Source organism: Humulus lupulus, chromosome 2, assembly GCF_963169125.1.
Source record: "Humulus lupulus chromosome 2, drHumLupu1.1, whole genome shotgun sequence".
Taxonomy (NCBI): Eukaryota; Viridiplantae; Streptophyta; class Magnoliopsida; order Rosales; family Cannabaceae; genus Humulus; species Humulus lupulus.
Genome location: NC_084794.1, coordinates 191,200,414 through 191,221,775, shown reverse-complemented (window position 1 = coordinate 191,221,775; position 21,362 = coordinate 191,200,414). Strand labels below are relative to the sequence as shown.

Here is a 21,362-nt window from a genome sequence, read left to right as displayed (position 1 = left end):
AACTTTACCTTCCCCAGGCGATGTGGGATTGCACAGCTTTACCCGGTCTTTCCCACTACAGATCATGGGATACTGACTGTCACAAGTAGTTTCTGGTAGTGTCTTCATAAATGGATATGCAAGATTTTCTTCAGATGCAATCTTCATAACCTTCACATCTCCCCTGGCCACATATTCTCGAATAATGTGGTACTTCCTTTCTATATGCTTAATCATCTTGTGTCTTCGAGGTTCTTTCGAGTTGGCTATCGCTCTTGTGTTGTCACAAAAAAACACAAGCAGCTTATCCATTTCTGGAATAACACTAAGATCTGAATAGAACTTCATTAGCCAGACTATTTCCTTAGCTGCTTCAGACACAACTATGTACGCAGCCTCCATGGTGGAATCTGATACTGCAAACTGCTTTACGCTTCTCCATATCATAGCTCCACCCCCAAGAGTAAACATGTAATGTCCTGGTTACCCCAGAACAGTTACGGTGAACCGAAAATTTGACTCATTGCCTGAGTCCTTTGGTTAAAAACGTGTTCTAAGTGTTATTAACAGGTTAAGGTGAAAACCAGTAAAAAGGAAAGGATATATTTTATTTAATACATAAAATTGTTCGTGGGCCCACAAGAACATTTACAAGTTATTTACAACTCAAAAAGGTCATTACTGTTCCAAAATTTCAAACCCCGCCGACCTAAGCAGCAAAAATAGGGTAAACCCCCTAGTTCCTCTGAGAACTCCTTGGCCGTGGTGGTCAAGCGGCTGCATATGTACACATCACCACCTAAGCTCTCCACTTAAGGCTGGGTGAGCTTTTCTTTCCCTTTACCTGCACCACATAGCACCCATGAGCCAAGGAGTTCTCAGAGGAACTAGGGGGTTTACCCTATTTTTGCAGCTTAGGTCGGCGGGGTTTGAAATTTTGGAACAGCAATGACCTTTTTGAGTTGTAAATAACTTGTAAATGTTCTTGTGGGCCCACGAACAATTTTATGTATTAAATAAAATATATCCTTTCCTTTTTACTGGTTTTCACCTTAACTTGTTAATAACACTTAGAACACGTTTTTAACCAAAGGACTCAGGCAATGAGTCAAATTTCTGGTTCATCGTTCACTGTAACTGTTCTGGGATAACCAGGGCATTACAAATTGGTATCAGAGAAATGCTAAGGTTAGGGTTTCTGTAGACTGGCTGGGCATGTACACACATCACTAAAGTCAAGCTCGACTCATGGTTTGGTAACTATTTATGTAGTTATGTGCATAACTGCCTAAATGTGGTGCATATGCTTTACCTGTGTGCATGAGACACTGTGTTGAACTTGTGCCCCTGAAATATTATGAATTGTTATGTGATACATGCTGAGTGCTGAGTGCCATAAACATGTATGTGCTTGTGAATATTGAATGACTGTGGAATATGATAATTGTCTGCTTGTTCTTGGACTGTGAGGCGGCAAGAGGTTTAGTTATTACTACCTGACTGGCCATATTGATCAATGTTTCAGTAAGCTATCAGATAAGAATGAATCCAGAACAGACATATACTACAGCTGGCTAGAGTGATCAGGGCCAGAATAATAATAACAGCCAGGGTCAGGAAAATGACCAGTTTCAGATTCCACAGCCAGCTCCTCCAAACTGGCAGCAATTATTTAACGACTTACAGGCAACAGTGTTGAAACAAGGAGAGGAGCTTCTTCTCCTGAGACAGCAACAAGTGCCTACAGTGGTTGGTGTATCAGAGGCACCTCCTGTGTCGGTGCCAGTAGCTGGGCAGCTGCCTGAGGTAGGAAATAAATGGGAACCTCTTTATGAAAGGTTCAGGAAGCAACAACCTCCTGTTTTTTAGGGCAGTGCAGATCCTGCCAAGGCAGAACAATGGATGAGCATGATTACAACTATCCTTGACTTTATGAGGGTAACTGGTAATGAGAGGGTGGCATGTGCTACCTATATGTTTTGGGAGGATGCCCGGATTTGGTGGGAAGTGATTACCCAGACCAAGAATGTTAATGCTCTGAGCTGGGAGGAGTTTTACACCTTGTTTAATGAAAAGTATTACAATGATGCCATCAGGGCAGCTAAAGCTGAGGAATTTATTAGGCTACTTCAGGGAAGTATATCAGTTACTGAATATGCCTTAAAGTTTGACCTTTTGGCAAAGTTTTCCAAGGAACTGGTGCCCACTGATGGGACCAGGAGAGAGAGATTCCTCCAGGGGCTACAGTCCAGGTTAGCCCGTGACGTTCGTATCACCACTATGGCAGGGGTTACTACCTATGCACAGGTGGTTGAGAAGGTACTCACAGTTGAGAGTGGAGAGGCCAAGATCTGGCATGACAGTGCAGCCAGAAAGGATTTCAGGAGAACAGTTCCTCCATTTGTGGGTTCTGGTAGGGGTGTTGGCCCCAGTGATCAGAAGAGGAAGGTTCCTGATACCTTCCCAGTTCCAAGTCCTGACAGGAGGCCCCGTGGTATTACAATGGGTCGTCCTGGGGGTAGTGAAGCCTGGAAGACTCGTCCTGAGTGCCCTAGATGCAAGAGGTGCCATTTGGGAGAGTGTAGGGCAAAGGCCTGCTACTTTTGTGGAGCAGTGGGTCATATTAAGAAAGATTGCCCTCAGGTAGGGAAAGAAGAACCCAGGAAGGTGGACAGCTCGGTCCCAGCTCGAGTGTTCACATTGACACAAGCAGAAGTTGAGGCTTCCCCCTCAGTTGTTACAGGTCAGCTTCTTAGTGCTGGAATCCCTTATAATGTGTTGATTGATTCTGGTGCTACACATTCTTTTGTTGATAGTAGCATTATTGATAGACTGTGTAGACCTTGTGATTTCTATGCTGTAGGATTTGGTACTTTGTTACCCACTGAAGAGTTAGTGGTATCCAGAAGATGGTTCAGATCTTTGCCAGTGACAGTGCAGGGCAGAGAGTTATCAGTGGACTTGATAGAGTTAGTTATGACTGACTTCGATATGATACTGGGTATGGATTGGTTGGCAAAGTATGGGGCAACTATTGATTGCAGAAGGAAGATGGTCACCTTTGAGCCTGAAGGTGAGGATCCTTTTGTGTTTGTTGGTGCTGTGCATGGACCTCATATTTCTATGATTTCTGTGTTGAGGGCCAGGGATCTATTGCAAAGAGGTTGCATTGGGTTCCTAGCCAGTGTGGTTGATACCACTCAGGTCATGCCAGTGAGACCAGAGGATACTAGGCTTGTATGTGAATTCCTGGATGCGTTTCCAGAAGATTTGCCAGGATTGCCACCACACAGGGAAATTGAGTTCGTTATAGAACTGGCACCAGGGATGGAGCCAGTGTCTAGAGCACCATACAGAATGGCCCCAGCTGAGTTGAAAGAATTAAAGGTACAGTTGCAAGAGCTGTTTGACTTAGGTTTTATCAGACCTAGTTTTTCACCTTGGGGTGCTTCAGTTCTGTTTGTGAAAAAGAAGGATGGTTCTCTGAGAATGTGTATAGATTACAGAGAATTGAATAAGTTGATAATTAAGAATAAGTATCCTTTGCCAAGGATAGATGACCTGTTCAATCAGTTGCAAGGTAAGAAGGTATTCTCAAAGATCGACCTTCGTTCTGGTTATCAACAGTTGAGGGTCAAGGAGGGAGACATACCGAAGACTGCCTTTCGTAATAGGTATGGGCATTATGAGTTTCTAGTTATGTCATTTGTATTGACTAATGCCCCCGCTGCTTTTATGGATCTGATGAACAGAGTGTTCAAGGATTACTTAGACCAGTTTGTGATCGTCTTCATTGATGATATTCTGGTATATTCTCAGACTGAGTTAGAGCATGAGCAGCATCTGAGGTTGGTTTTACAGAGACTGAGAGAACACAGGCTGCTTGCTAAATTCAAGAAATGTGAGTTTTGGTTGTCTCAGGTATCCTTTCTTGGACACATTGTCAGTAAGGAGAGGATTAAGGTAGATCCAGCAAAGATCGAAGCGGTCAGAGATTGGACAAGGACAAAGAATGCTTCTGAGGTTAGAAGTTTCCGTAGATTGGCAGGTTATTACAGGCGTTTCGTGGAAGGGTTCTCGAAGATTGCTACTGCTTTGACTGAGCTGACACGTAAGAGCCAGAAATTTGTGTGGTCAGATAAATGTGAGAACAGCTTCCAGGAACTGAAGCAGAGATTGATTACAACTCCGATTCTGAGTCTTCCAATAGATCAAAAGAAGTTTATGATTTACTACAATGCTTCTCATCAGGGTTTGGGCTGTGTTTTGATGCAATCAGAGAAGGTAATAGCTTATGCTTCTCGTTAGTTGAAGGAGTATGAGAAAAGGTATCCCACTCATGATTTAGAGTTGGTGGCTGTGGTTTTTGCTTTGAAGATATGGAGGCATTATCTCTATGGAGAAAAGTGCGAGATCTATACAGACCACAAGAGCCTGAAGTACTTCTTCACCCAGAAAGACCTGAACATGAGGCAAAGGCGTTGGCTGGAGTTGGTAAAAGATTATGACTGTGAGATTCTATATCATCCAGGAAAAGCCAACATGGTAGCTGATGCTTTAAGCTGGAAGGGTCCGGGACAGATTCATGGTATGAGGCTGATAGCCAGGGAGTTAGCAGATGATATGACCAGAGCTGGTATAGAGTTGCTAGTGGGCCAGTTGGCTAACATTACGCTACAGTCTACGCTGTTGGAGAGAATCAAAGAAGGTCAGTTGAGTGATCCACAGTTGATCAAGATCAGAGAGGATGTTCTGGCTAAAGCATCCAGAGATTATACAGTGTCTGAGTTAGGCTTGTTGAGATACAAGGGGCAGATATGTGTTCCATTAGACACTGCATTGAGGCGAGAGATTCTGGATGAATCTCATACTACACCTTACTCTTTGCACCCAGGGACCACGAAGATGTATCAGGATGTGAGATCGTTATATTGGTGGCCGGGGATGAAGAGAGATGTAGCAGAGTATGTGGCTAAGTGCTTGACATGTCAACAGGTCAAGGCTGAGCATCAGAGGCCGGCAGGGTCATTGCAGCCTCTGGATATCCCAGAGTGGAAGTGGGAAGACATCACAATGGATTTTGTGGTGGGCTTACCCAGGACTACTGGTCAGCATGATTCTATTTGGGTGATAGTGGATCGCTACACCAAGTCAGCTCACTTTCTGTCAGTGAGGACTACATATACAGTTGATTAACATGCAAATCTCTATGTGAGAGAGATCGTGCGCCTCCATGGAGCACCTAGGTCGATCGTGTCAGATCGGGACCCCACTTTTACTTCAAAGTTCTGGGGGAGTTTGCAGAAAGCCATGGGGACACAGTTGAAGTTCAGTATAGCTTATCATCCCCAGACAGATGGGCAATCTAAGAGGACGATCCAGATATTGGAAGACATGCTGCGAGCATGTGTGCTGGACTTTGGTGGATCTTGGAGTAAGTATCTGCCTTTGATATAGTTCTCCTATAATAACAGTTATCAGTTTACCGTTGGAGTTGCACCTTATGAGATGCTGTATGGTAGGAAGTGTAGATCTCCCATTCATTGGGATGAGACAGGAGAAAGGAGATACTTAGGTCCTGAGGCAGTTCAGAGGACCAGTGAGGCTATTGAGAAGATTAGAGCTCGAATGCTTGCTTCTCAGAGTAGACAGAAGAGCTATGCAGATCCCAAGCGCAGGAACGTGGAGTTCCAGGTAGGAGACTATGTTTTCCTCAGAGTCTCGCCATGGAAAGGGGTGAGAAGGTTTAGGTCCATTTGAGATCCTAGAGAGGATTGGTCAGGTGGCTTACAAATTGGCCTTGCCTCCGGCGTTGTCTACCGTGCATAATGTATTCCATGTATCAGCTCTTCGGAGGTATGTATCTGATGTGAGCCATATTTTGAGTTATGAGGATCTGGAGCTTGAACCAAATCTCTCCTTTGAGGAGCAGCCAGTTCAGATACTTGACAAAAAGGACAAGGTCCTCAGGAACAAGACGATACCTTTGGTTAAGGTATTGTGGAGGAACATCAAGGTCGAGGAGGCGACTTAGGAGCTGGAGTCAGATATGCAGAGTCAGTATCCCGAGATGTTCAGGTAAATTTCGAGGACGAAATTTCAGTACGGAGGGGGTAGTTGTAATGCCCCGAATTCTCCGTTATGGTTTAATGACGGGAATAGTAGGCTGGGAGGGCCATACTTGTTTAATTATGCCATTAATTGATAAAATGCATGTATATGTGGATTATATTATAATATGATGTGAAATGCATGCATGTGTGTCCATATTTCTAATTATAGGGGTGTGATGGTAATTTGGCCCGTTGAGGGTAAATTGTATATTTGTGTGCATGTCGGTGATATATTTTGAGACCACATTATAATGTGGGTTTGTTCGAGCAATTCGACATGAGACGATCATGGTATGTTAATTATCGGTTTGGTCATAACAGGCTTAAGCTTGGGGCTCGGGGTGAGTCTCGGGGTGTTTTAATGATTAGAGTGTTACCGAGAGTTATAGGGTAATGGGATATGAATTATTGGTGTTTGAGATTATCGGGATTAGCGGGAATTGGAGAGCGTTAATTATGATTAACGAGATAGGTGGAAAATACCGATTTTACACCTTGGAATGACTTTTGAAGCCTTAAGTGACCTAGGGGCATTTATGTCATTTGGTTTGGATGTATATGAGACTTTATATGGCTGTAGAAAACAGAACAAAAACAGAGCAAAGGATTTCCCTTCCCGTATATCATTTTCTCTCATTTTACCTTTGGAGTTTTGAGCTCAAAGTGTGGAATCAAGCTAGGAAATCAAGGAGCTGAGTTCATAGGGTTGGTTCATCCATTGAAGGGGGATTAATTCCAAGTTTGAGGTGATTTTCAGCCATTAACTTTCTGGTTTTACTCTGTTTCAGTTTAATATTTCAGCTTGTAATTCTTTGGTCGATAGTTGGAATTAATGGAAGTTAGGTTGATGTTTAACTTGGGTTTTGATGAGGGTGAGTTGTAGATGAAGTTTAGGGGTTGAATTGGGTGTTAGGTTGATGTTTGGAACGGGTTTGAAGATTTGGTTCCAAGGGAAAACGCAGGGGAAGTCGAGCTGGTGCTTGCTGGTTTGGGTAAAGGGCCGTGGCATGGCTATGGTGAGCCGCGGCCCATAGGGCATTTTTGGCCAGAAATGGATTTTTAGCTTGGGGATTCAAGCCTTAGGCCTCGGGGTCGATCCTACTACCCGGTTTAGTAGTGTTTGATGTCTCGGACACTAGGTTTTGGTTTGGGAACCCTTTGTTATTCATTTTATTGATGGTGTAACGCCCTGGATAACCAAGACCGTTACACTATATGTTTGAAGTGGTGCAAGACTTGCTCATCAAGTCTTTTAGATCATAATGTGTAACTAATGGCATAACAAGCTAGGTTAAAAAGAATTTTGGTTATAAATGATTAAATTTTACTAAAATACATGTTTGATACATGGGATCCCAAAACAAGGTTTAAGTAACATAAATATAAAATTCTTGTTAACAAATAAACAACCAAGCCACTCTAATGGAAAAATACATAGTTTAGGTTCCCGTTCTTGTACAAATCCTCGACCGTGATGGCTGAGCAGCTGACAATGTACACCTTGCCCCCAGAGCTCTCCAACCCATGGCCAACTTGCCTTACCTGCACCATGTAGCACCCGTGAGCCGAAGCCCTGCAAGAAAACATAATATCATAACATAACGGTATTAACAGCTAACAGTTCACAGAGCATAGTCCAATAACCACAAAGTACTATTCAGTTCCATCGAGCCATAAAATTCACACAAGGCAACACACTGATCAATAACCACTAATCCAGCTCCATATACTTATTAAGTCACAGACAATTATCCACAATAAACACATATCAAGCAATAACTAGGGTTAATGCCCGTAGGCCGCACCCTCTATTTAACTCACTGCCTTTGGCTCGATTAGGCCAACTCCAGTGACATGCCCACTGACTCCGTCCAGCTTAACCGAGCTCAGTGATTAATAAGCTATCCTCGGATACCAGTGTCCGAGCCGCGCCATATGCGCAAGTGTGGATTTCGGCACCCTTAGGCCGTTACCACATGTCCCCGTGGCATAATACCACCTTATGACATTCATACGATTATAGGGAAGTCTTAGTCCCAACATATTCACATGGTTTATTATGATCACATAACAGTACACTCAAATATAGGGAACACTTAGTCCCATCCTATCCACATACACAGGTGCAGTTTTCTTACCTTGATTCCAAGTGCTTTAATTAGCAAGGACGACCACCGAGCACGATCCATTCCCATGCCCTAGCTTATTACCTAGTCACAACCAAGATAATGGATTCCATTAATATTCACATATAGGTTTTCGGGTACAAAACTAGCTTCCGGGAAAACAAATCTCACCAAGCACGGTGGGAAATTGATCCCGAGCACTTTAGGTATGATTCCCATGCTTTAAAACTCCAAATGTTCAAGTATACATCTAAGGGCTTCAACCCTTGAAGCCTAACCACGTCCCTGCACCAAAACAGAACCTAAGCCCTTCCTGGAAGAAGACACGTGCCGCGGCCTTTGCCATTATAATATTTTTGACCAAATATCACGTTGAAATATAACAGATTTTAAGAAGTGTCATTAATACTTTATGGAAGTAAAAAAAAGGCGCACAAATTTTTGAGCAAATGAATTAATACCGCCAAATAATTTCTTATTTTATTATTTCATTAATCTCCCTCTTCTCTCATCGGCATACCCTTTTTCTTCTCAACACTCTATCTCCCTCACATCTATCTAATTTCTAACCTCTCAACTCCATTTTTTCACGTTCTCTCTTGCAGGTGGCTGGTGTGGGAAACTCGACAGAGGTGGTGACGGGGGCTCGACCGCGCAGGAGCTTGACGATTTCTATCTCCGCTATAGTCATTGAATGTTCGGCAGTGTGCGGGGTCGAGCATGGGACTGGGTTCGTTGGCGGAGAGCGAGACAAAGGAGGGAGACAAACAAAGAGAATGGAAATGTGCAGCAGAGATGGGCTTTGGAGGAAAAAGAAGCTCTAAGAGTAGAAGTCGCAAATCATGGAACTAGAAAATAGAAGGATATTCAGAGACCCCATGTTCAATCCCTATCTCGTCAATTGTTCCAATATTGATCTCAAGGTCTGCATTTTTTTTTTCTTTTGCCTTTTCTTTTTGGGCATTGAATCCTTGACTATGATCTTGGAATTTATATACTTTCTAATTTTCATAATAGCTTTTGAGAAAGTCACTTTCGACTTGATTCTCTTTGAATTGGGAGAGTCATTTGGCATGAAGTTTGAGTTTCATTTGGGTTTTTCTCTTCTATCAAAATTCTCTTTTGGTTGTGTACAAATATTTCGAAAATGATGCGAGTTTGCAATATTATTAGTGTTATTTTCTGTGCTATTTTATCTAGGGCTTGACTTTGCCGCGTTACAGAGAGAAACCCTAGAGCAAGAAGAGAAGAGAGGTAGAAGAAAATGTCGGCTGGACACGGTCTACGATCTCGGACATGAGACCTGTTTTCACGTCCCTTCAAGAAGAAGGGGTACATCCCTCTCTCCACCTACCTCAAGACCTACAAGACCGGCGAGTATGTCGATATTAAGGTGAACGGCGCCATTCACAAGGGTATGCCCCACAAGTTCTACCATGGCCGAACTGGGCGTGTCTGGAACATCACCAAGCGCGCTATTGGCGTGGAGGTTAACAAGCAGGTTGGGAATCGTATCATTAAGAAGAGGTTTCATGTTCGTGTTTAGCATGTCCAGCCCTCTAGATGCACTGACGAGTTCAGAAACAGAAAGTTAAGGAACGATAAGCTCAAGGCTGAGGCTAAGTTGAAGGGTGAGGCCATCAGCACCAAGAGGCAACCAGAGGGTCCCAAGCCAGGTTTCATGGTTGAAGGAGCTCAGTTGGAAACTATCACCCCCATTCCTTACGATGTTTTCAGCGATCTCAAGGGTGGTTATTAGATCTTTTATGTATTATTTTTTCTTCTCAATGTTCTGTTCTATTCTGTTCTTGTCTGGTTTTGATTTTGTTTTCAAGACTACCAATGGAAACGTTTCCTTAATTAGTTCAAGTACTCAAAGCCGTTGTTAGTTTTCATATTTTGAATACTATTCTAAGTACAATTTTGTTTTAAAAATTTTCTGTGCTATTTTTGTTGTGTACAGAAATATTCCAAGAGTCCAAGAGTTTTGGTTTATGAAAGACAAAAAGCAAGAGGCATTCTCATCTTTCATGCACTGCAACTCTTATCTTTCACGCAAGGCACATAACCTCATGACACCAAGTCTTCATGGCAGCTTACCTCACTAGTCATGGCATCAATTCGGAAGGACACCTCAAAGATTCACAAAAGCTAGATGGCAGCAAGTAGTAGGCACAACACCTCAGTATCTCACGGCATCAGGTCTTCATTTATTAAGATTTTTTTTTGAATAAATTTCTGAAGTCAATTCTATATTTGCTCAGGTATATACATGTAATACTGTTTCTAAGATATACTTTTGTATGTATAATATTTGCAAGATTTGATCTAAGATCTAGACAATATTCACTCTACAGAAGACACCAGGTGGGTTACGTGCCCCATCTGTTGTCTCATTCGCTTAAGAGTTTTATATATTTTCACCAAATGGCTTCTTAGAATAAATGGTTGGTTTGTTCAAACAAAATAATGGAAACTAGAAAGTGATTAGCAATTATATATGCAATTCACTAGTTGACAAAGGTGTCAATTTTCTGCTCCACTTCACTTCATTCCTTGAATTGAGGATCACTTCATAAATTAAGAATTGTGGTCTTTTATTTAATCCTATTGTATATTATGTTTATCCAATAGCATGGTAGTTATATATAAATAAGTGCTAACACACTCTCTTTTCCAAAAAAAATAAAAATAAAAAATAAATGAAAGCTGGCACTCTTATATTATTATTGAGTCGTCGAAGCTTAATATATCAAGTTATTGGGCACTTTTATTGCTTTTTCTCAATTTCCTCCTCTTGCCCTTTCCATTGCTTTATTATTTATTGATTGATTTTGTGGACTAGTCATGGTGTCTTTAAGTATCTGTTTCTTCACATAATAACTATAAAACAGTTGTCATTGGTACAAGGGTACTCTAGTGATTACTTGCTTTCCCCAATTGACTACTTTCTAATTTAATGCATATATATATAAAAATATATAATATAGGTATATGTTATATATAAAGGTGTATGCTAGTTCTGTAGTTCCTAAATGGTTCTTGATTAAACTAAAAAAAAACGATTGATAAATTTTTTTTCCTAATTTCATTACTTTAAAATGTAGTTTTATTTTATGAATAACATTGAACCTAGTAGCCATTGCTTGATTGTTTTGTTGCTGTATATAATTATTGCTGCTTGTTGTGGAAGCACCACTCAGAAGCTTTGATCATGTTTTTTTATTTTTTTTATTTGTCATATGTCTAACAAGTTTTTTCCACTATTGATATATGTACAAGTGTGCAAATTTGTAGGTTGAGTATGAGCTATCTAATAAAGAAGCTGTTATGTCAAAGATAAAATACAGTCTATTAGATTCACTAAACTAACATACATACAATTTAAATTTGCAATGCAGCTAAAGCCAGTACAAAAAAGATGAGCTATCAATGAAATGAAATACAGTCTATTAGTCTCTCGTCACTCTCTTCGGTTGAGCTGCTGAAGCACACATGATGATGCCCCTGCTGAAGCAAGAACCCAAGCAACCCAGCTGCTCAAGAAGTCGTTTGTCTGTGAGTTTTCTTTTCTTTTAATGTTTTTAGATTTTAGTTTAATATCAAGAAACATTTTGAATATATCAATACATATATTTGTTTGTGTTGGAATTGTTTCTAATGGAGAGGATATAGTGAGAAAAATTAGAGAAGAACTTTTATGTGTTAAGAGAGAAACTTTTTAGAGCACCAATGTTGTTATATACATATGTAGGAGACTACTGCAGAGGACTTACGAATAGATATGTATGATGAAATTAGTTTTATAGTCTCTTTCTCTCTCTCACTCTCCTCTATAATATATATTTATATTTTGTTAAGAAGAGAGAATCATTCAATATATAGCTACAAGCAAACCTGAAAATTTTATTGATTATGAGAAAATAGCTGTTCTTCTAACAACTTGATATCCTTTGGCCATGTTTGTGAATGATAATGATTTCTTAATCATACCTATGCACCAGGTGCATGAAATGGAAATTATTTCAGCTGTCCAAGAAGCTCAAAAGGATAACCTTAGAAGTTTTAATGATTACATGTTGAAAGTGTTGGAGGTTAGTATGACACACAGGATATGCAGAATGTCACCCAAATCAATCAATGATATTGTGAGCGCATACGTGATGAATAATATTTGGTTATTAATCTAATATATTTTAAATTCTTTTGAAGTTTTATAAGGTGTTTATATCATTGAGCTGAATAATGAACAAATTATAGACAGATTATGTGTGCATAAATATATTCTATGAAGTGATTATCATTGCTGTTGAGCTTTGATCCTGATGGTTTTTAAATTTTAATGGTCTGTAGGAGGATTGGTAAAAAGAAAAATGAGATAGTCTTCAAAGCTTGAGTCAAATTTCCACATTACCTAGAACCAACATGATAGTTAGCAGTAGTGGGGGTGCTCGCTCTGGTCAGATAGTGTCGATGACTTCTAGCCCTCAAGCTTCATCTGGTGCATCTAGCATGCAGCTTGTACCTCTTGCTAACAATCCTATCCTTGAGAAAAAGGCAGCTGTCTATGCTGAAGTTGTAAAGAATCTGAATGATGCAAGAGAACGTGGATTACCATTTAAAGTAAGTTGAAACAATTTTTTCCCTGTATTCAATCGATCTTATTATATATTTTATTCCTACCATTAAATGAAAGGCATTTAATCTTTAGTGGATTGTTAATTTTAGTTTTTTGACAAATGACTGAGTTGTTGCTTTGAATTGTGAAGTTTTAGTTTTTTGACAAATTACTAAGTTGCTGCTTTAAATTCTATTTTCACTTTATGAAAAAGATACCTTAACGGAGTGATGCTTTAGAGATTGTTGTCAATTTTTTTTTATGATGAGTGAGATAAGTACCTATCTAATGGCTGTTGTTAGCATGCGATAACTTTCAAGGGTGCTTATGAAAGTTTAGGTCTGGATGCATCTGGTGGAAAATCCGTTCATTTTCAGAAGATTTGTAACTGGTGAAGACTCGTCTATTCCAAAAAGCGTGTAAGAAAAGATGTCTTTAATTATTTGTGCAAGGCGCCATCTTGAGCGGGGTTATGAAAAATATGTAGTGGATATTATCCAAAGTCATCCTGCCCAGGTAATAACTTAATATTCTACCATGACAGTTTATTGCTGCCTAGCAGGATTTTAATATTTTGGGAATGATTTTTCCAATGATGCTTAGTGTAGCCTAGATTCTAGTAATTCTATAGCTTTATTGATCCTTACTTGCTCATATCTTATGCACAAATTTTTTCTTCTGCTATTGTGTTTTACATTGATTTAGGGAACTTGCTATTTTGATATTTAGGGTGTTGTAGATCAACAAAGACAGGAAAACTTGATGCTAAAACAACTCCTAACAGAGTTGTTGTTGAAAGATAATGGGATCTATCTGCTACTTGGTACAAGAGGTGCGGGAGAAGAAGGTCAATTGAGCTAGATTTTGAATGATGAGAATTCAAGAAAGCAATTCTAACTTGAAGCTGCTTACCAGTGTCAGACAGCTGGATTATATGACAAGGTAATGCTTGCATTTTTTTTTTTTGCAGCAATGCTTAAATATAATTTTCATACTTACTTCTCGTCTGTTTTTGCCTTTATGATATTCAATTTTATCCACATCTGGGCTTCAGTTGATTTGTTTGGAAAGAAATATATATTTTTTATTGTTTTACTTTTTTATGTCTTCTTCTTCTAATGTCATAACGTGCTCATACAACTTGGGCAGTAGCACTTTTTTGGACTTCCGAACCTTTCCTTTTAGTGCCAAGGGATTTTTCTTTTTCATTTTTAGGTGATTAAAAAGTATGGTGGCAGGTGGTGATGACTACTAGCATTCTTTAATTTATGATATTTTAGTAGAATACAATATGATGACACTTGGCTGAACACGAAGAAATTGAACCTAAATGCTTGGTTTATTTATAGTAAAAAGGTTTCATGATTGGAATTGGTTTATTCATATACCCTTTTCAAGGGTCCCTAAAGCCACTGAACTGATATTCTATATTACAGCAGAGTTTTCAAGGGTCCCTAAAGACAGTATTTGGAAATCTACAATAAAAATGGCAAATTCATTACTCTTGTTATTTGGAACTTTATATTTGATCTAATTCTAGTTCATGTGTCTATGCTATTGGGTTTTTTTTATAAATTAGTTGTTGTATTGTATATATATATTTATATGTTTGGTTGGTGTATCATTTGCATTTTCATTTCATAATCATAAAGTGTTTGAGCTAACTTTTCTAATGAGTATTTTACCAAGCATAAATCTTCAATATTTCATGCTTATGTGTTGTAGTTAGTGTAATTGCATGGCCATCTTATAAAGTCGTAATGAGGTTATTAACTTTCTTTCTTTTAGTACTCTTTTAGTTTACTAATAACTCTAAGTTTAAGCATTAATTATTTAAACTCTTGTGTAGCTAAGCAAATCAACCTCACAACAAAGGACAAGTGCACAATTGAATGGATGATGAATTGGAGGGTGGAGCAAGCTTCATGGTTTACATTTTGTGTATCTTGTTATATTTCTATTTTTTACTTTTGAAGCAAAAGATGTGCAAGACTATAGAATTTTATTATGTTTGCTTTCAAACTCAAGTTAGAACTAAGAACTTTTGAAGTGGACAGTGTCATGGTTTGAAGTAGTTCGTCTTCAAATGTAAAAATACTCATGGTTTATCATATATATTGAATATTTTAGATTTTTTGATTTATTTAATATTACACGTGATCAATTGTGATTTTTTTTAATGAAAATACAATAATAAAAACTTTTTACAACAATTAAAAATGTACACTACAAAATAACAAAATGTTATTACTGGGAGAATTTACAATAATTATGGTTGTTTTGTATAATATATTATAATTGGGACAAAAAGTTATGATTTATATAATAGAATGAACTAAAAATGTTATAAAATGATCAAATATAACAATTTTCATAACAGTTGGAAAGTGTTATGCATAAAGTATAAGATTAAACTTCAAATTTATAATTAAGTACTCTAACTAAATGTTATTATTTGAATATTATAGCAACTAAAAATGTGTTATTGAATAGTTTAAGATAACATTGAACATAACATTTGAATACTATTATAGAACAGACAGGACTTTTAATAACAGGGGCTGTGTTAGCGTTTTCACAAGCGTTATCAATACGCCCGGTTAGCAGTTTTTAAGTGTTATGAATACGGTTTTTTCTTATAGTGTGCCTTGGGCGCCGCGGCGCTTGCCCCTGGCCAAGCCTCCCTGACTCATCTTTAAGCTAGGGCTACAGCGCTCTAGAACAGAGCCGCGACCCTTCCCTTCGAACCCAGAATTTCCCCCATTTCTAACATCCGAAACCTCATCAAAACCCATTATAAATAATCCCATTAACACAACTCAATTATCCCAACACTCTAGTACGCTTCCAATCAGTAAACCCAGCAGAAATCTAGGCTAAAACCCCTCAACACCTCATTTAATTTATGAAACTCTCACACCCAAGAACTTCAAAACCAGTCAGAGAATCTCAGAAATTCAAACATTAAAACCTTAATTCCAAACTCACCTTTGCTGCAGAATCAATCCCCTAAGTAAAACTGAGCTAACTCCCAAGCTCCAAGCCTCAATTCAACACTTAAATGTCAAAATCCACAATCACTTCAAAACCCAGCATAATCACAGAATTTAACTACCATAAACACACTTATAGCTTACCTTGGTGTTGGTTCTATTCCTTGGATGATTCTTGAATTAAGCCCCAAAGATCCAGCCTCAATTTCCAGAAATTCCCTACTTGTTTCCCTTTAGATTTCAGTGTTCCTTTGCCTTGTTTTTCCTTAAGAGAGAGAGAGTAAAGTATAGAGCTGAAAAAAGTCGGTATATTTTCCTCTAAGGGTTTCCTTAAGTTTATCTTATCTGCTAAGTTAATTCCCAAGGCTCAGGGTGCCGGAACCGTCCCCGAGGCCAAAACAGTAAAATTCCCCAATATTCCCGCCTAGACTTCCTAACCTCAAATATATCTCCATATAATTATTTTCATAACCCGATAGTCTAAATAACCACCCGATACCTATAATATCCCTGACATATCCAAAGTCAACTATTAAGCCCTGTTGTGACTTTTCCCGCTACCTGCTCTCTAGGATCGCCTCGTGCCGATAGTTACAAATGCACACACCTGCACACGTATATATATTTATCAATCTACCCACATAATAATGTGGTCTCAACAATTTATCACACACATTCACATTTATGCCCTAACGGCCAAAATTACGATTAAGCCCTTACCAGCCAAACAGGGCCCGCATTACTTATCCAATACCCATATTCATGCTTTCTACCATTAATTCTCTTAACCTCAAATTATGCCCTCCCGGCACACTAATCAAGGCCCTTAAGCCTTACTAGTAATTTTGGGTCGTTACAACTATCCCCTCCATATAATAATTTCGTCCTTAAAATTTACTCGAACATGTCAGACGGTAAACCTCATACCTCTGACTAAATTTCCCACGAACTAATGCCTTTACTCTTAAGCTTTGATAATACTCAAACATGAGGAACCATATCGTTCATATGATCTCAACTGATAACTATACTTCCTTTAACTTTTACTCGCACACCAGATTTGCTATAATTCCAAAGTCTGTTAATTCTCAACGATCTCTTCATTAATCTATTCTCAATGCCAGAAATACTTATGAATCATCTCCTTTACCAGAGTAAGATCAGCTCATAGGCCCTCGGCCAAATCCTTGTTCAATCCTGGAATCTCATGCTCAAAAGTTAACGATTTACAGGTTCCTATATGTCTCCAATTAGGTAGACATCCTTGCCTTAAAAGTTTCCAACATCCTCCTTGGTTTTTTTTTCCTCTGAAGCCATACCGAATCGTAGTATCCATTATCTCCCAATCCTTTACTTCGCATGGTATTCCTTGATTTTATCTTACCAGGTTCTATGCCATGTCATTTTTAGTTGTAGAGTCCAAGAACTTTACTTAGCTAGTTAGATAGTAGTATTATAGTAATTATTGTATTATCTTTATGACTGTGGATTTTTGGTTCAGACCGGGATTTATTTGGACACTCATAGTAGTACTTGTAGATTTTCTAAGTTTAACCTATAGTGTAGGAATATTAATTTTAACCTAAGGTTTGATTAATATGACTGATATTGAGGATAATATTTATTATACTATAAGGTTTAGATAAGAACCAATAGGAAAATAGCACATGTTATGTATGGGTTTAATAATGATTAAGTATTTTGCGGATTTAATTTTTTAAGGTTAAAATTTGAATACTCTAAGGTCAGTCAGTAGCTTTGAAAATGTTTAAGGGCTTAGTAAAGGCTGTTTACTCAATTCAAATTAAGCTAAAAATGTGTAATTTCGTGTTTAAATAATCAGCGTATGCCGATATATCGCAGCTATAGGGGGCGATATATCGCAGCACGAAGATACGAAAAACACGAAACGATGCACGACTACCTCGGGCATACTAGCCCAGGCGATATATCGCCTACAGGGGGCGATATTTCGCCCCTCTCAGCATAATTTGAAAGTTTTTGAAATCTTTTTCCATTCAACCCTTCAACCTCTTGATAAGTCCAACATCTTTTTGAACAAGTCTTCAGCCTCTGCTGAACGATAATTCAAATTATTTTCACTTAAAAAGCCATTATTTTTATTCAAGTTAAATGAAGATCTCTCCATTCCTAAACTCTATAAATAGGACCTAGTACCCAACCATTATTCATCTTTTACTCTAAGTTCAGAGGCTGCAAGTTGCTAGGTGAGTGTGAGAGTGTAAACACTTGGGTTGGGAATCATAAGCTTATCAAAACACTTGAGAAGTAAGATTGTATAGCATTTTGGTTCAAGGTTTAGATTGGTCTTATAAGTCTTCAAGGTATCCCAAACTCTAGTTCGTTTCTGTACTTTTTCTTTAAAAGTTCTCATAGTCTTCTACTCATTCTAACCTTATTCTTATTTTGGTTAGGAAACCTAAGTTCTTGAGCAAAAGGTTTTGGTAAGTATATTTTTAAAAGTATAGTTCCTTCATCTCTTTCATCTCTTTTTCTTCAATAGACTCACCCTTTCATAAATGGTTTTTAGGAGTGTTCCAAAGTCCCAACTCTGTCCTCATATCCCGGTAATTTTGGTAAGGAAAATAGGATAGAATTTATATGTTATATGCTTTTTATATGTTAACTTATGTTTTTATGTTATGAAATATGTTATGTTATGTATGTTTGTAGGCTTGGGCATATGAGCCATATGACTAACAAGCCCCAATTGGATTATGGGCTTATGACCTGCTTAGCTAGTAGGACCCCACTAATCTAATGGGCATATGACTTGTTTATTCTATGGGACCCCAAGTAATAATGGCCATTATAGTATGTGTATGATATAAGTGTTATGTTATGTTTTTATGTTTCTTATGAAATTTATGTATATGAACTATGTGTTAGATTTTCCTTGCTGGGCATTAGGCTCATACCTTTTTGTTTATATGTGCAGGAAAATAGTCTTAGTGGCAGGAAAGGTTCTTGGAAGCTTGGAGAATGTGTATTTTGGTCGAATGGATTCAAGAGCCGAGAGTTATGATTCGAGGATGTAGTTTTGTTTTTATGGTTTTTACATGTATTTTTCCGCACTTGTTATGTAATCCCTTTTTATTTTAAATTATGTTTTGTTTTGTTTTTAAAACAATGGGATCCCATATCCTAACCTAAATTTTATGTAAGTTTAACTCTTATTTTTACAAGTTTCTTAATGAAGTTATGGTATTTTCACTTGTAAGTTTTATTAAGGATTAGTGTTTATGTTTAGTTTTCGTTAATGGTCCAAAAGTCTAGAGTAGTTGGGTCATTACAGTTGGTATCAGAGAAAACGGTTCCTTTGCATGAAGTTCTCCTCAATACACACACTCAAAAGCTCTGAATCTGATCGCCAAGTAAGTATTTAAGTTATGGTTATTTTGCTTATATGTATAGCTAACGATTTTTAGTATTTATGTTTACAGTTAAGTATGAACGGAGCTTTAACCTATCAGGATATTCGAGCCATTAAGCCTTTAAAAAGAATAAGGGAGCCAAGAAACACCGTAGGAGCACTAGAGAGAATCACACGAAGACTGCTTTTGTTCCACAAAGAGATAGGTCACCTTCAAGAGTCTAAGCAAATAATGATGAGATCAACAGAACAATATGTATTAATAATTAGGCTATTTAAAGATTTTCATCCTGTAATAGCAGCCTTAGAAGAAATATGGGAAACCATGAATGATGAGGGCGAACTGCCATTAGCAATGCCATATTATTTCCTCTTAATTAGGTTCACTGCAAAATAAGAATTTCATTTTACAAATGAGCAAAAACATAGGATTTTCACAAACCTTCCTAGAGGACATTTTGATGCACATGACAACGACGATTATGAGGAGATAGATTATGACATGCTAGATGAAGGATCGGATGTAGAAGATCCTGATTTTTAGAATAGTTAGTTTTTCATTGTTTGTTTTATTTATTTCTTTATTTTATGATTGTAATAAGTGAAAACTATTTTTTCAAATGAATAACATGTTATTTTATTATCATGTATGAGTTTGATTTTATTTTTGCAATCATAATAAATACTAAATAAAATTAATAATGACTAAGTTCGGTGAGGGTGGATACAAATCAATGAACCAAGTTTCTTTATTGAGAGTTAGGGGGCCTTAGTAGTGGGAACGATTTTACTGATCCCAGCCCTCCCTCAATATGGTTAACTTTGGAACAAAGATAAGTTTCGAGCCTGAGAATTAAGTCATATAGGATGATTAGAAACAAACTTAGAAAATAAAGATGGATTGTTTCTCTAAGTATAGAAACCCACTCTAAATAATAAATGAAGACCTATATAATTTTTTTTCATAAGAAGTCATAATAAATAGGTCCGAGATATGTTTGTTTTAGAATAAGTTTTTGCCGTAGAGCCTATTAGGTAAAGTTCTAACATGTTTCTTTCAACTATTAGAACTCTGCTACGATGTCTCTCCGAAGATCTGCACGCACCAACGGAAACACCTCCAACGCTGTCCCAGCAACCAATGAAGCCCCTTCAGTTCGCAGAAGGGGAGTGCGTGCTACTGCCCGCCGCAACACACCGGCACCGCCAACTGACAACACTGCGGAGATCGCTAGACTGTGATAGCAAGTCGATGTGCATAATAGTCGTTCGCTTTTCATTTCTGTCTAGGAGTAGTCCAACACATACCGCTTGTGAACCTAAAGGGAACTTGTCCACACCGTTCTTATATTCCCTACTTGAAGAGCTTACCTGTGCTGCTGAAGCTTAAACCAATTTGGAACCTTTGTTACCAACTCCTCACACCCTACTCGGTACAAGTAAAAATTCCTGAAATGTCTCTTTCCTTGATCCCCAGCTGGTAATAACTAGATCATAGATCAAGTCTTGGAGACATTGTCCCGTTTTGTACCCAGCCTTAAAACTTTTTCTTTCTTAACCGACGATACCAGCAATTCCTGCTTTACAGTGCTCTATCTGATTCAAGCTCAAACTTCTTTGGCTGCCTCAGTAATTCTTTCTATCGAGCTATTACCGTCTTCCATAATGCTTCTAATATCAAACCTATTCGTAGTCCAGTCATGAAGTGTACCCACTCCTTCTCCGTACCCATCTGAATTCCTACTCGTCAGCTTAGTTTCCATTCAGTTAGATTATTAGTTTCCAGGTGATATCCCTTACAATCCATGGTTACCCCTTAGAAAATTAACTTTCTCACTCTGACTCATGTTGAAGCTTCCATACAACGAGCTCTTTTGTTCTCACTACAAATCTATTGATTACTTGTATCCCAAATCCTCGGCTAGAAGTTTCTAATTCCTCCCCAATAAATACTACTTTCTTTAATCTTTCGCACTGTACCCTTAAGGCATACTTCCTATGTCTTAACCTTTCTTGAAAGATACTCAACACCGAACTCTTCCAGTTCGTTACGTAACCAAAAACATAAGCTATCCAACCCACTAGTCAATTCCGAGAAACTAGCCTCGAGCCTCGGATGTAACAAGGCATCCCAGTCTT

At 38.3% G+C, this 21,362-nt stretch overlaps 2 pseudogenes; both read left to right on the top strand.

Annotated features, from left to right (window-relative positions):
• Window positions 1-9,482: 9,482 nt before the first annotated feature.
• Window positions 9,483-10,139, top strand: LOC133818825 (large ribosomal subunit protein eL21x/eL21w-like; annotated as a pseudogene).
• On the top strand, window positions 9,816-13,697 carry LOC133815029 (nuclear pore complex protein NUP93A-like; annotated as a pseudogene).
• Window positions 13,698-21,362: the final 7,665 nt, after the last annotated feature.